Raw genomic sequence first — 16,729 nt, 5'->3', positions numbered from 1 at the left:
TGGATTCTTAATCTCCAACTGACGCTCCCCTCTCAATCTTTTCAACTGACTGTCCTGACTGAGCCCAGCTGTTTTTATGCTTTCTCAAAGGTTGACTCCTTCTCTGACAGTGAGTTTATGGGAGGTGTGAATTCACAAAGTTACAAAGTTAACATGGTGTATCTCCTGTACTTGTGAACTCCAATGTGTGAGCTCTAATGTGTAAACTCTCAAAGGTGCAAACACAAGCACTGCTTCCATCAATTCCATTGAGTTATCACCTTGTTTCAAGTTCTGGCCCATAGCATCTCCATTGAGTTATCACTAGGATTCTAACAACTATCCTTTACAGAATTGTTATATTCTTATGAATATCATTACACACTATAAATCTAAGTAAATCTACTTTTTTGTTAACTTCTGAATGACTCATAAGTGTCTCAATTTGTTCCAATACCTACCTACTAAGAGCCTGGTCTTAGGCCCAGCACAGAGTAACTGGCATAATCTTAGTAAATTGAAATCCAATGAATTTGCTGAAATCGGGGGATCCACAGAGAGAGGGAGGTGCACGCAGATTGATCTTCATGCTTCAGATCATGCTTTAGGTGAAGTTTCTAGAAACATTGGTTGCTTATCTAGAGGGATCCCTTCTCCCAACCCCTGATGCATGCATACAGCACCCTCTTAAACCCAAATTTTCCTGCTTTCAGGAAGAATAAACTTCCTTTGGTCATTCTCTTCAGCATGAAGAGAAGAAAGTAAATGTTCCCAGTGTTCTTAAGATCAGAATCTGAAAATAACTGTGTTAAATTGTGTTTTAGTACCTTCAGCTGTTTTTGGCCTTTGGGACTCCATCAAGTTCTACTTAGGAATCTCTTCAGAATTGAGATTATCATCAAATTAGACTGGAGAAATTGTCTATTCTTTAGAAATGGACATATTCAATTATTGTTCTGTAAGGAATGACCAGCAGGATGAATACAGAGAGGACTGGCGAGACTTACATGAACTGATGCTAAGTGAAATGAGCAGAACCAGGAGATCATTATATACTTCAACAACGATACTGTTTGAGGATGTATTCTGATGGAAGTGGATCTCTTCGATAAAGAGAGCTAATTCAGTTTCAATTGATCAAAGAGGAGCAGAAGCAGCTACAACTAAAGAAAGAACACTGGGAGATGAATATAAACTGCTTGCATTTTTGTTTTTCTTCCCGAATTATTTATACCTTCTGAATCCAATTCTCCCTGTGCAACAAGAAAACTGTTCGGTTCTCACACATATATTGTATCCAGGATATACTGTAACCTATTCAACATGTAAAGGATTGCTTGCCATTTGGGGGAGGGGGTGGAGGGAGGGAGGGGAAAAATCGGAACAGAAGTGAATGCAAGGGATAATGTTGTAAAAAATTACCCTGCATGAGTTCTATCAATAAAAAGTTATTAAAAAAAAAAAAAGAAATGGACATATTTAGAAGAACTAGTTATGTTCCACCCAGATTGAAATTGGGTAACTTAATTGCTGATGGTCATCATCAACCAATTGCCGTGAGGGCAGCAAGACTGTTGGGGAAAGAGGAAACAGTACTGAAAAAGACTCTTCCCACCTTTAAAAGGGTTATATTTATGTGCATTATTTGATTTCAAATGACTTCTTGGAAATGACAATGCATCTGAACCAATAATTATTAGTCTGTAATTGTTTGTGGACCTAGTCAACCTTCTAGGAGTGGTCAGAATGATATTATAACTCCCTGGGGTCCTGTAGTTATGGTACTACAATTAGTGGTGGTGATGGTGGGCGTATTGGAATGTCCATTTACAAGAATATACTCCCTTCAGTGATGGCTTCAGGGATCAAGCTGAAGGCAGAATTAATTAATTGACTAGGAACTTTCCTTTTCTCAAGGCTAATGAAGTGATATTGCAGCCTTTCCCCATCCAAATTCCCACTGTTCAGTCATTCCACTCAATCCTCCCTATGACTTCCCAGACCCAAAACACCCTTTCCTAGTTACTACTCTCCAAAATGTGTTTTCTCCCCTTTTTGGAATGTAAGCTTTTTGTGGGAAGGTACTTCCCTTTCTATTTGTATCCCTAGTGCTTAGCAGTTTGCCTGATACATAGCAAACAATTTAATAATTGATTTTTGTTCATTTGTTCATTCACCCATTCATTTAGTCATTCATGCCGTTCATAAGAAAGATACTGACATTTTGCTATCTACTAATACATAATTCAAACAGGGGAAAATGGCTTTCTTTTCACCCAATCGTCATGGCCTCCCTCCCCCAAAAACGCTGACATAAAAACTTCACATTTCTAGTACATCCACATTTATTGAGGGTGCACTATGTGTAATGGGAAAGAAAAAAATAAAAAACTAAAGCACAACTCTTATTCTTGAGAAATTTGAGGACTTTCGTGATCACAGCCAGGAGAATTAGAAGGAAGAGTTGGACAAAATGATTGGGTGAGTGGAACCCCATATAGCTTTTCATATACCCCCAAAGCTGTATTCAGTATGGTTGCTTCTGTTTTAGTTAAACTTCCGTCAAGTAGAAATAGATTATCAAGCTAATGACGCATTGAAAGAACCAGGTCAGAAGCTGCATATGAGAAAGGGGCTTGTTAACCAGGAAAGGTTTGATTTCTTCCATACTTATACTCTGTGACTATCTTTCAGAAGACTCTCTTTTGGGCAAAAGAACTCTATGCTCAGACAACCTTTAGGAAATACAAAATTCAGGGTGACCTTCCCTCTACTTTTCCATGAGTAGTTCAAATTTCACTCAGGTGTTAAATATCAATATTTCTAGGATTTGTCATTTTATTGGACAAATTTCTCTTCCATTGATACAAATGTTGTCAAAGCAACTAGTTTCATGATTATCTTTAACTGAAGAATTCCTCACCAATGGCCAAGCCTCTGGGTTTAAATTTTTGAATTTAGTGAATTAGGATAGTCCTCCAAAAGCAGACATGCAGACTAGTGCTGGCCTGCCCTAAAAGGCTTTCCATCTTGGCAGGACCTGCTAGAGCTTGATCTGCACTGGGAGGGCCAACTCTGCATCCGAATGAGGCCAGTTAATTTCAGTGTTAATGCTAGTAACCCAGAGTTGTGTCTATCAAGATTGGAAAAAAATTAAAAATTGGTTGAGATTATATAGAAATGTCTTAGGGAAGAGGGAGAGGCTTTAAGGTTCTCTTTGGAGTAGATACAATGGCATTTTAACTAGACTTGGAAAAAGTGGTTAGTGTATTAATGTGCCAGAGATTACTGAGTCTTAAGTGAGCTTAACAGTTCAGGGACTTTGAAGAAATACTTTGGGCAAATCTTATGATGTTATTCCTCAAATATATGACTGCCATAATAATTGACACTTTTAAAAACTATTATTCTGTTTCAAAAGTTTCAGAGTGGGCAAAAAATCAATATTAGCAAATACTCTCCCAATGTCTGAAACAAGATGGGTACAGAGGATGGGATGCCAGAGTAGCAGGAAGGAGTACAGCCTATTCCTCACCACAATTACTTAATAAAGATAGAGAAAATGTACCAAAATCATGTTTGGGAAATCTAAGAAAAAAATTAAAGAAAGTAATTTTTCCAGCCCAGATTGGAATAGGGAAACAAAAAGAGAGATGGAGGAGATGGGCTCTAGCCAGGAGGACACCACAAGCACTTTAATATAGGGATTAAATAAGGATTTACCAGGGCAAGAAGAGAGTGTGTTCCAAATCACTGTTGATCAGAGAAATGCAAATTAAGACAACTCTGAAATACCACTACACACCTGTCAGATTGGCAAGAAGAGATCAGAGACCCACACAGAATCCCAACTTTTGCAGGATAAAGGAACAGGTGCTAACAGGCACTCTGTTTCATACTAACCAATCACAATCCAGGATGTAGTGAGGAGAGAACCTAAGAGTGGCATTCAGGGAATGGTCATGAACTTTGGGATGAGTACTGAACAAGAAGCACATTCAGAAGCCAGCAGATGACATATTACTAAGACCCAAGGAGCAGGGCAGAGATTCAATTCCAGCTTCCAGCCCAATCTAAATCAGATTAAAATAGAACATGAAAATCTGTTATTCTGACTTGCAAGAACTTTCTAGATAGCTGATAGTGGATAAATCCAGCAGCAGTCAATCTGAATTCCAAGCAGGAGCAAGCCCATTAGTATATTTACTTACATCCAAATGGAGATTAAGAATTTACAGAGCTCAGACCAGAAGGGCAGTGATCATGGGAAAAGAAATGAGAGCAGTGGAAGAAAGAATTAGAAAGTGAAATAACAGCATGGAACAAGAAATACAAATTCCTACCAAGAAACAGACTTTCTGAAAATTAGAATTGACCAAAATAAAGGTAATGACTCTAAAACAAAAGGAAATATTAAAACAAAATAAAAAATCTGTCAATTGCTAGTTGGTGCAGTAGATGAAACATTAGACCTAATGTCAGGAAAACCTGAATTCAAATACATCCTCAGAAACTTACTAAATATACAACTATGAATTAAATAAGTTAGAGGGGAAAACAGTAAAACTATATTAGTAGGAAATCTCAGTGTAACAAAACAAAACAAAAAAGGAGTTAAAATATTTAAACAGAATTTTAGCCTTCTGCATATTATTGAATAGGAATAAAAAAGAAGTATACGTATTTATGGAGATTTTACAAAAATCGACCATGGATTAGGTTGTAAAAATCTCACAAAGAAATATAGAAAGGCAAATATATTAAACATTTATAGACCTCAATGTAATAAAAATATATTCAATAAAATACTATTAAATAAAAGATTAAGAGTTAGAGACTAAATAACTTAACAAAGAATGAGTGGATCAAAATGGAGATCATAATTTCATTAAAAATAATAATAGCCAAAGGATATGAACAGACAATTTTCAGATAAAGAAATCAAAGCTATTCATATTCATAAAAAATGCTCCAAATCACTATTGATTAGAGAAATGCAAATTAAGACAACTCTTGAGGTCCTATCTTACAGCTGAGATGATAGGAAAAGATAATAATAAATTTTGGAAGAGACGTGGGGAAACTGAGATGCTAAAGCTTTGTTGGTAGAATTGTGAAATGATCCAACCATTCTAGAGAGCAATTTAGAACTAAGCCCTTAGGGCTGTAAAACTGAGTATATACCCTTTGATCCACAGTGTTCTTGAAGGGCACCATGACACTAGGGAGCTGATGCTATGATATGTATGTGGATTGGATTTAAGGAAAACTGTGCAAGGTCACCTACTTCACTTTTCCTTCCAGAGGCATCTGGGTCTAATGGCAAGCTATAAATCCAGATGTCTAGAGATGGCCTTTTTAAGGTCTTAGTTGTCTGAGGCCAACCCATTCAGTGATTAAAGTTAGGTAGCAATTAAGCCAAAAAATCTCCTTTTTTACCTAGTCAAAAAGCAAATAAACAAACAAACAATAACAACCAAAAAAAAAAAAAAAAACCAACAGCAATCTTAAATAAATAAATCTGGAAGGAGGAGTAGAAGCCCATCATGGCTTAATAAGTTATGGTATATGAATGTAATGGAAAATTATTCTTCTATGAGAAATGATGAGCAGACTGATTTCAGAAAAGCCTGGAGAGATTTACATGAATTGATGATGAGTGAATTGAGCAGAACCAGGAGAATATCATACATAGTAATAGCAAGATTTCATGATGTTCAACTGAAATGGAGTTGGTACTTCTCAGCAAAGTAACGATTCAAGACAATTCCAATAAACTTGGGATTTAAAAGTGCTATCTACATCAAGATGTATAAATTTTGGAAGGGATGTGGGGAAACTGAGATGCTAAAGCATGGAGAATGAATATAAATTGAAGCATTGTGCTGTTACCTTTTTTGTTTGTTTGTTTACTTCCTTTTTCTTATTGTTTTTTTCCCCTTTTGTTCTGATTTTTCTCATACAACATGACAAATGTGGAAATATGTTTAAAAGGACTGTCTTGTTTAACCTATATTGAATTGTTTGTTTTCTTGGGGAAGGAGGAAGGGAAGGGAGAAAGAAAAGTTTGGAACACAAAGTCTTACAAAAATTAATTTTGAAAATTATCTTTATATGTATTTGGAAAAATTAAATACTATTAAGGAAAAAAAAAAGAAAAAATAATAATAGCAATTTCACAACATCATAAAAAATTTAGGCTGCAGTTAACCAAAGGAATATTTAAAGAAAATTTACATTTCTAGACATTTATACAAGAAAGAGTAATTTTAAAATTGATAAAAACAAAGAACTACAATTAAAATCTAAACTCAGAAATTATAAAAATCAAAGGAGAAATTAATCCAATTAAAATTTAAAATACATTTGGCTAAGAAATAAATTAGTTGATCAGTGGAATAGGTTAGGTTCATAAGACAAAATAGTCAGCTATAGCAATCTAGTATTTGACAAACCCAAAGATCCTAACTTTTGGGATAAGAATTCATTATTTGACAAAAACTGCTGGGAAAACTGGAAATTAGTATGGCAGAAATTAAGCATGGACCCACACTTAACACCATATACCAAGATAAGATCATGGGTCCATGATTTAGGCATAAAAAACGAGATTATACATACATTAGAGGAACATAGGATAGTTTACCTCTCAGACTTGTGGAGGAGGAAGAAATTTGTGACCAAAGATGAACTAGAGATCATTATTGATTACAAAATAGAAAATTTTGATTATATCAAATTAAAAAGCCTTTGTACAAACAAAACTAATGCAAACAAGATTAGAAGGGAAGCAACAAATTGGGAAAATATTTTCACAGTTAAAGGTTCTGATAAAGGCCTCATTTCCAAAATATATAGAGAATTGATTCTTAATTTATAAGAAATCAAACCATTCTCCGATTGATAAATGATTAAAGGATATGAACAGACAATTTTCAGATGATGAAATTGAAACTATTTCCACTCATATGAAAGTGTGTTCCAAATCACTGTTGATCAGAGAAATGCAAATTAAGACAACTCTGAGATACCACTACACACCTGTCAGATTGGCTAAGATGACAGGAAAAAATAATGATGAATATTGAAGAGGATGTGGGAAAACTGGGACACCGACACATTGTTGGTGGAGTTGTGAACGAATCCAACCATTCTGGGGAGCAATCTGGAATTATGCCCAAAAAGTTATCAAACTGTGTATACCCTTTGATCCAGCAGTGTTACTACTGGGCTTATACCCCAAAGAGATACTAAAGAAGGGAAAGGGATCTGTATGTGCCAAAATGTTTGTGGTGGCCCTGTTTGTAGTGGCTAGAAAATGGAAAATGAATGGATGCCCATCAATTGGAGAATGGTTGGGTAAATTGTGGTATATGAATGTTATGGAATATTATTGTTCTGTAAGGAATGACCAGCAGGATGAATACAGAGAGGATTGGAGAGACTTACATGAACTGATGCTAAGTGAAATGAGCAGAACCAGGAGATCATTACATACTTCAACAACGATACTGTACGAGGATGTATTCTGATGGAAGTGGATTTCTTTGACAAAGAGAAGATCTAACTCAACTTCAATTGATCAATGATGGACAGAAGCAGCTACACCCAAAGAAAGAACACTGGGAAATGAATGTAAACTGTTTGCATTTTTGTTTTTCTTCCCGGGTTATTTTTACCTTCTGAATCCAATTCTTCCTGTGCAACAAGAGAACTGTTCGGTTCTGCAAACATATGTTATATCTAGGATATACTGTGACATATTTAACATGTATATGACTGCTTGCCATCTGGGGGAGGGGGTAAAGGAAGGGAGGGGAAAAGTCGGAACAGAAGTGAGTGCAAGAGATAATGAATGTTGTAAAGAAATTTTTTTTCAAAATAAAAAAAAAAGAAATTTAAAATACATTCACTTAATAAAACAAGGAGCTCATTTTTGTTCCTGCCTTTACTCTACCACCTTGGCTCCAGCTCCCCCTAGGAGCTCATTTTTGAAGAGAAAAAAATAATGTACTACTAGCTAACTTGAGTTAAAAAAATCAAATTACCAGTATCAAAAATGTGAAATGACAACAAATAAAGAAAGCATAAAAGAAAATATCAGAAACAATTTTTCCCAATTACATGCCAATAATCTAAAGGACAATTTAAAGGAAATGGATGAATATCCAATGTCAGAAAAAGAAATTGCTGAAAGTTGCAAATGAACTCTCAAACAAATAAACAAAGAATCTTGACATTGGATGGATTTGCAACCAAATTCTATGAAATGTTCAAAGGTAATTAATTCCAACATTACATAAAGTTTTTGTGAAAAAATAGGAAAATAAGGGATCCTATCAAATTACTTCTATAATATAAACATAGTTTTGACACCTACACCAGAGAGTGAAAAACAGGAGAAAAAATGCAAATAAACCAATACTCCAATGAACTTTATAGCACATATCACAAAGATTATATACTATGATCAGGAATACAGGACTGTTTTATTATTAGAAAAATTACAAACATAATTGATCAAAGAAATGATAAGAACAAAAATTATATGGATTTATCAACAAGTACAGAAAAAAATTTAAGAAGGTACAACATTTATTTTTTTATAACAAGAAACCATAGGAATAAAGAGATATTTCCTTACCATAATAATAATATCTATCTAAAACCATGTCTTATTATAAGTAATGAAGATAACCAAATTGGGGTAAAACAAGGATTTCCATTATCATCAGTGTTATTCAATTTGATGTTAGAAATGCTAGCTATATCAATAAGACCAGAAAAAGAAATTGAAAGAATAAGCATGGCTATAGAAGAAGCAGAAATTAGAAAAATTTTTGCAGATGATGGGTTTAGATAGATGATTTAGAGAACTATAATAAAAACAAAAAAACTAACTGAAAAAATTAGCAACTTCAGAAAAATTGGAGTATATTTTAAAAAAGCCTACATAAATCAAGAGCATTTCTGCACGTTACCAACAAAATCTGTCAGGAAAAGATGGAAAGAGAAATTTCATTGAAGGGAATTTGTACATTCCATCCATGACAGAGGGAAAAGGACTTCCAGCAATCAGGAACTGTGAATTACCCATTTGCCTTATATGCTTTTTGAGTTTGAGCCACCTTCCCCTGGTCTTTTTATGCACGAGGAGAAGAATATGCCATAGCCTTTTGGAAGGTGTTTTGTAGCAATTATTTTTACTATGCCTCATTAGTAAATAGCTTTTCCTAAAAGCTAATTAATTAAATTGATATTCATGGACCAAAACACAGTGGTGGGGACTCATGTGCTATATAGCTTTAGAAAGACAACTCTCAAAGGACAACTAGATGGTACCAGCCTGGAGTCAGGAGGACCTGAGTTCAAATCTGACCTCAGACAATTAACACTTTCTAATTGTGTGACACTGGGCAAGTCACTTAATTCCAATTGCCCCTCACACCAAAAAAAGAGAAAGAGATTCTCTCTCTCTCTCTCTCTCTCTCACACACACACACACACACACACACACACACACACACAGAGCCAGAACACAGTAGCCATGTTCTGGAGATTCTCCTCATAGAATAATCATACAAAAACTATGTGTATACGTATAATTTAGAAAATTAATCAAATTGCCTTTTAAGGAAAATTTAGAAATTATTTTCTCATCTTTATCATACTGTCATATGTTTATGAATTTTAAAACAGATGTTAACTTACTGAATTTTTTTCTTGTCTTAAAATTTCTTAAAATGTCTTATGCAGATTTCTATGAATTTAATTATATAGTACCATTGTGATGTTTAAAATGTTTTATAATAAGCATTCATTAGAATCAAAATATTGGGATTAGTGAAGGAAAAAGAACTGGATTTAGACCCAGGACACTTGAGTTGGAAACCTGGCTCTGCCACATATTATCAATGTGACATTGGACAACTTGTTTTCTTGTCCCAAAAGTCTCAGTTTCTTCACTTCACAGGGTTCTTTGGAGAATCAGATGAGATAATATTTGGAAAGGGAAGCACTTTGTAAAGTGTAAAGCACTTTAAAAATCTTAGTTATTATTACTATAATGGGAATTGAGGAGTAAGCCAGAACACAGATAAGATAGGATTTTCTTGATGTGATTTTTTTTCTCCCTCCCACAATATGGAAAGACTTGAACTAAATGAAGATCCTGGTTTTCCTGATGCAGTTTCCTGGTCATCTAAACGCATGAAATGGTACCAGCCACATGGAGTCTAGATTCCTTGGACACAGTGGATTTCTGAAGTCCATGTAAGCTACCTGATGCATTTCCATATGGAGATAAGAAGGTCTAGAACAGAGGTGCTAAGTGCTACCATATACTTGTTGCATCTTTTTGCTGTGGTAGAGGAAAGCAAACCTTCTCTTGCTAAATTTTATTGACTTATGAGTGCCACATTTCTTTCCAACATCCAAGGAAGTAAGAAAGTTCTGGTGTCATGGTGAACCTCCAATAGCATAGCTTTCCCCACAGCTCCTCAGAAGATGCTATAGTCCTATATCACACTGCTTCTTCCCCACCCTAAACACCACTATTAAGTGGGTTTGATCAAGATCACATAACTACTAAGTAGGAGAGCCATTGACTTCTAGTATAGGCAACATTCTTTCTGCTCCCTTATAAATCCTACTTATTCTTCAAAGCTACCTCCCAGAAGTAGCCTTCCCTACTATAATCGACAATCAGCATCTACAATTTTTCCAGTTATGAATTTCTACTATGCTTATAGTCAAAATCAATAAATATGTATTGCTTTCTCTCAAATGTGAGTCATGTCTCATCAGCTAGACTATTAACTCTGTTAATGTAAGAGAGCTTACATTTCTATCTCTTCTACAAGGTATCCTTATTTCAGAGAAGGGCAAACAGAAAAGAACAAAAAGAGGGTAAATTAAATATGGTTCTATGAAGTGGCAAAGTTATTTTAGTCACCCATTCTTCCTGAGCTCTTTGTAGCATTTGACATTGCTGACCACCTTCTGCTCCTTTCTGGACTTTCATGGATTCCTCCCAAAATATGGGCCCATTATCAGGCTCTGGCATGAATCTTCTCATATTCCTCTATATTCTCATTCTTTGTGACCTCATCAGATTCTATATGTTTAGTTATTCCCTATATGCTATAAATATATTATAGCAGATTCTCTAAGGCTACTCTCTTGACCTCTAATTATGATAGAAGGCTAGGTCCAGCTATTAGGTCATCTATAACCCCACAGAGCTCTAGGATTAATCTAAGGGATAAGAGCATGAGGTGTTTTTCTAGCTCATAAGACCCCAGTGTTCTTCTCCCCATGATTATCAGTTGAGATCAATCATATGACCAAATTTAATTAGTTTTCAGAAAAGAATATTTACTAAGGTATGAATAGTTGATATAAAACACCCAGCAAAAGTCTATGGTACACTTCCAGATATCCCCTTGAAATCCAGCCAGTATGGGCTCCCATTAACAAACTTTATACTAGAAAGTTCTTCTTGGTGTCTTTCCAAAGTCAGGGCTTACTCCTGAAATTCTAAACTCTGCCCTTTTGCTCTGCAGGCATAGGAAATGGGAGCTGATATTCCATTCATCTTTTTTGTTTTTTGGAGGTCAAATCACAGTTGTTCAAATGGAAAGCATGAATCCATGTCCCAACCCATTTACTTATTGTGAGATTTTAAGCAAGGCGTATCCCTTGTCTTGACCTCAGTTTCCTTCTCCATAAAATAAAGGATTGTATATTCAGTATCTATTACTGAAACAGACTTTGGAGATTATCTAGTCCAACCCTCTCACTGTACACATATAGAAATTGAATCTGAGTTTAAACTCGCCAAAGCAAAGTCACACAAAGAATGAATGGTAGATCTGGAATGTGAACCTATGTCTTCTGCCTCAAAATCCAGTGTTCCTTCCTCTGTACCATACCATTGTGTGGACTCTATTAGTTCTGATCTAGGATTCTGTAATTGTGAGTTTGTTGGGATAGGAGGAAAGGGGAGAAGGCTAGGGGTGTGGGTGGAAGGAATGCTTCTTGCAACAGTACAGCACACATGTTTTCTACCAGTTTCATTCTACCTGAATCACCTGGGCATAGTGAACCAAGCTACCCCAGAGTCCAGAAGGCTACAACCCTTCAGGTTCACACATGTCCCTCAAGAGTCAGCTCTTGGGATCAGAAACATCTTTCCCCCAGGGGATAGAGCATGCCTCAAGATGCAGTCCTCCAGATGTGGCCTCATTTCCCTGAGATGGAAATGAATGGAGGGAATCAAAGCTTCTGATCTCTATTGCCAGACACATACCCTTAGAAAATTATCCCCTGCAGGGCAAACGGTCCCAGAAATCTGAAACTTTTGGCTTCTCTCAAATCGAGTGGCAAAACCAGAGAACCAAAGAAGACTAATATCCTGGAACTATATCTGGAGCATTTTGTAGGCATCTCAGTTCTAAACATCCTTGGACAAGCACAGTCAGCATGTTTTTTTTTTTGTTGTTGTTGTTGTTGTTTGTATGTTTTTTGTTTTTGTAGGGGAACCTTTTCCTCCAAGGGAGGGCATATTCCCTATTTCACCAGGGTCTCTTAGATTGTATATCCACTAAGTTGAGCTATTGATCAAAGATATGTTGTAGTCTGGGATGCCCTATTTTTTCATCTTCATGGTATTCATTATACTTGCTGCCTTGTTTTTGGAGTCTGAAAACTATTTAACTGGCTTGTGGAGCTCCCTCAACTGTCAAAGGTAAAAGATTCTCCCTTGTTTGGAGCACCTTCTTAGTCTTGTACTGCCTGGCTCATTCATGTGTTGTATTATTCTTGTGAAACCACTATAAGTCATTAGATCACAAAATGAACGAATAACTGTCTAGGCCTGAGTTTAGCACCTCATGGAGATTTCATTGGTAAAAAATAGACTTCCAATTTGGAACTATGCCCAAAGAGCTATCAAACTGGGCATACCCTTTGATCCAACAGTGTTACTACTGTGTCTGTATATTGAAGAGATTATAAAAGATGGAAAAGAGGGGCAGCTAGTTGATGTAGTGGATAGAGCATTAACCCTGAAGTCAGGAGGACCTGAGTTTAAATCTGGCCTCAGACACTTAGCACTTTCTAGCTGTGTGACCCTGGGCATGTCACTTAACCCCAATTGCCTCAGGAAAAAAAAAAGGGGGAAAAAGACTCATGTGTGCAAAAATGTTTGTAGAAACTCTTTTTGAGGTGGCAAAAAATTGAATATTGAGTGGATGCCCATTAGCTTATTCTTTGGCTGAATAAGTTATGGTATATGAATGTAATGGAATATTATTGTTTAATAAGAAACAATTAGCAGGATGATTTCAGAGATGCCTGAGAGATTTACACAAACCAAAAAGAACACTGTAGACATCAATAACAAGATTGGGATCAAGATATGATGATCAATTGTGACAGACTTGGCTCTTTTCAATAATGAGGTGATTCAGGTTCATTCTAATAGACTTGTGATGGAGAGAGCCATCTGCATCCAAAAAGAGAACTATGGGGACTGAATGTGGATCACAATATAGTATTTTCACTTTTTTATTGTTACTGTTGTTTAGTTGCATTTTTTCTTTCTCATTTTTTCTCCTTTTTTAATCTGATTTTTCTTATGTAAGCATGATAAATGTGGAAATATGTTTAGTAAAATAGCACATGTTTAACCTATATTAGATTACTTGCTTTCTAGGGGAAAGGGTGGAGGAACTAGAGGAGAAAAAATTTGCAAAAAAATTTTGCAAGGTGAATGTTCAAAACTATCTTTGTATGTATTTGCCCATATTTTGAAAAAGAAAGAATATTATTATTGTATAAGAAATGATGGGCAGGCTGATTTCAGAAAAGCTGGGGGGCAGCTAGATGGCTCAGTGGATATAGCACTGGCCTTGAAGTCAGGAGATCTTGAATTCAAATCAGGTCTCAGACACAACACTTCCTAGCTGTCATTTAACCCCAATTGCCTTGGGGGAAAAAAAAAACTCAGAAAAGCCTGGAAAGACTTACATGAGAGGACTTCCAGCCAAGATGGTAGAGAGGACACACATATCTATCTAAGCTCCTTTTTGCTATCAAAATACTTTATTTCATGACAGGGCCTCGAAATTAGGGTTTGACTGAAAAAACCCACAAATAATTACCAACAGAAGATATCCTCAAAATTTTCCAGAAAAGGTATATTTTTGCTCACAGGTGGAGACAGTTAGATCAGGCACAGACTGCAGCCAGGCAGTGAGAGCACAGCAGGCAGGGAGAGCACGGCAAGGAGCTCACACTGAGCAAACCTGAGTGGGGTGGGGTATGATCTCAGCCGTTTCTGCGGGGAGAAGTTTACCACAATGTGGATCTGGCAGCAAGCCAGTAAAACAGCAGAGAAACTATAAACACAGGGAGTAAAGAATATAACCGCGAAAAGCTAGGGTTTCTTGGGACCTGACCACACCCACCCAACACCAGAAGTAACTCAGCACACTCTCAGAGTCTCAGAGAGCAAACACAGCTCCCTGCAGTCTGTAGAGGAAGCTTGGTAATACCATCCAGCCCTTCCACCCCCACAAAAAAGCAGACTGCATTTGGTTTTTTTTTTTTTTATTATTAGTTTGTTTTCTTTGATTCTTCTTTGACAAAATGAGCAAAAAATTAAAGCAAGCTCTAACAATAGAGAGCTTCTATACGAATAGAGAGTAGACTTTAAAGCCTGAGGAGACTAAAAACAGACTGTCAGGTGAATCCCCAAAGGGGCAATATGATCTAGTCCCAACACACAAGACTCTCATCCATAGAAGAAATTAAAAAGGCTCTTACAAGAGAGCTAGAAGAAAAATGGGGAAAGGGAAGGGAAGCTCGGCAAGAGGGTCTGGGTAAGTCATTCCACTCATTTAAAGATAGAGTGGATAAAGAAATCAAATCCTTGAAAAACAGAATTAGTAAATTGGAAAAGGTAAACAATTCCAAGGAAAACAGAATTAGTGAGTTGGAAAAAGAAAATAGCTCTCTAAAAAATAAAATTGGCAAAATGGAAAAAAATTCCATAGAACAAAACAACTCACTTAAAAACTTAATTGGATAATTAGAAGAAGAAATAAAAAAGTGAGTGAAGAAAATAATTGATTAAAAATCAGAATTGAACAAATGGAATTGAATGACTCAAGGAGACAGCAAGAATCAGTCAAACAAAACCAAAAAAAAGAAAGAAAGAAAGAAAGAAAGAAAGAAAAGAAACAATGGGAAAAAATGTCAAATACCTTCTTGAGAAAACAACATACCTGGAAAATAGATCTAGGAGAGATAATCTGAAAATTATTGAACTTCCTGAAAAATATGATGAAAAAAAGAGCCTGGACACTATTTTCCAGGAAATTGTCAAAAAGAACTGCCCAGATATTATAGAAACAGAGGGTAAAATAGACATTGAAAGAATTCATTGATTACCTACTGAAAGGGACCCTAAAATCAAAACTCCAAGAAATATTGTGGCTAAATTCCAAAACTATCAGACTAAGGAAAAAATGCTACAAGCTGCTAGAAAAAAAATTCAAATATAAAGGAGCCCCAATAAAGATTACTCAGGATCTAGCAACGTCCATATTGAAAGGTCGAAGGGCCTGGAATCTGATATTCTGAAAGGCTAAGGAACTTGGTATGCAGCCAAGAATAACTTACCCAGCCAAAATGAGCATTTTTTTTTCCAGAGAAGAAGATGGACATTCAATGAAGTAGGTGAATTTCATCTATTTCTGATGAAAAAACCAGAACTAAACAAAAAGTTTGATCTCCAAATATAGGACTCAAAAGAAACATAAAAAGGTAAAAAGAAATCTTAGGAACTATATTTCTGTTATAAATATACATAAAGAACATATGTATAATTACCATAAATGTGAATGGGGTAAACTTTCCCATAAAGAGGAAGTGGATAGCAGACTGGATTAAAAGCCAGAATCTTGCAATATGGTGTTTACAGGAAACACACTTGAAGCAGGGCGATACATACAGAGTAAAGGTAAAAATCTGGAGCAGAATCTACTATGCTTCAGGTAAGTCAAAAAAGCAGGAGTAGCCATCCTTATCTCAAATCAAGCAAAAGCAAAAATTGATCTAATTAAAAGAGATAAGGAAGAGCACTATATCTTGCTAAAAGGTAGCATAGATAATGAAGCAATATCAATATTAAACATATATGCACCAAGTGATGTAGCATCTAAATTCTTGAAAGAGAAAGTAAGAGAGCTGCAAAAAGAAATAGACAGCAAAACTATAATAGTGGGAGATCTCAACCTTGCACTCTCAGAATTAGATAAATCAAACCACAAAATAAATAAGAAAGAAATCAAAGAGGTAAATAGATTACTAAAAAAGTTAGGTATAATAGATCTTTGGAGAAAATTAAAAGGAGACAGAAAGGAGTACACTTTCTTCTCAGAAATTCATGGAATCTATACAAAAATTGACCATATATTAGGACATAAAAACCTCAAAATTAAATGCAGGAAGGCAGAAATAGTAAATGCATCCTTTTCAGATCACGATGCAATGAAAATTACATTCAATAAAAAGCCAGGGGAAAACAGACCAAAAAATAATTGGAAACTAAATAATCTCATACTAAAGAATGATAGGGTGAAACAGCAAATCATAGACATAATAACTTCACTTAAGAAAATGACAATAATGAGACATCATACCAAAATGTGTGGGATAAAGCCAAAGTGGCAATAAGGGGAAA

At 35.7% G+C, this 16,729-nt stretch overlaps 1 protein-coding gene across 1 annotated transcript in view; it reads right to left on the bottom strand.

The window, feature by feature from the left end:
* CDKN2AIPNL (CDKN2A interacting protein N-terminal like) overlaps window positions 1-11,021 on the bottom strand; it is a 119,712-nt gene extending 108,691 nt beyond the window's left edge. The window contains exon 1 of the transcript XR_007950730.1: window positions 10,934-11,021. The gene's annotated coding sequence lies outside the window, so the exon portion shown is untranslated. The remainder of the gene's footprint in view (window positions 1-10,933) is intronic.
* Between the last annotated feature and the right edge of the window lie 5,708 nt (window positions 11,022-16,729).

Source organism: Antechinus flavipes, chromosome 2, assembly GCF_016432865.1.
Source record: "Antechinus flavipes isolate AdamAnt ecotype Samford, QLD, Australia chromosome 2, AdamAnt_v2, whole genome shotgun sequence".
NCBI lineage: Eukaryota > Metazoa > Chordata > Mammalia > Dasyuromorphia > Dasyuridae > Antechinus > Antechinus flavipes.
The sequence above is the reverse complement of the archived record's forward strand: the minus strand, read 5'-3'. Positions and strand labels throughout refer to the sequence as shown.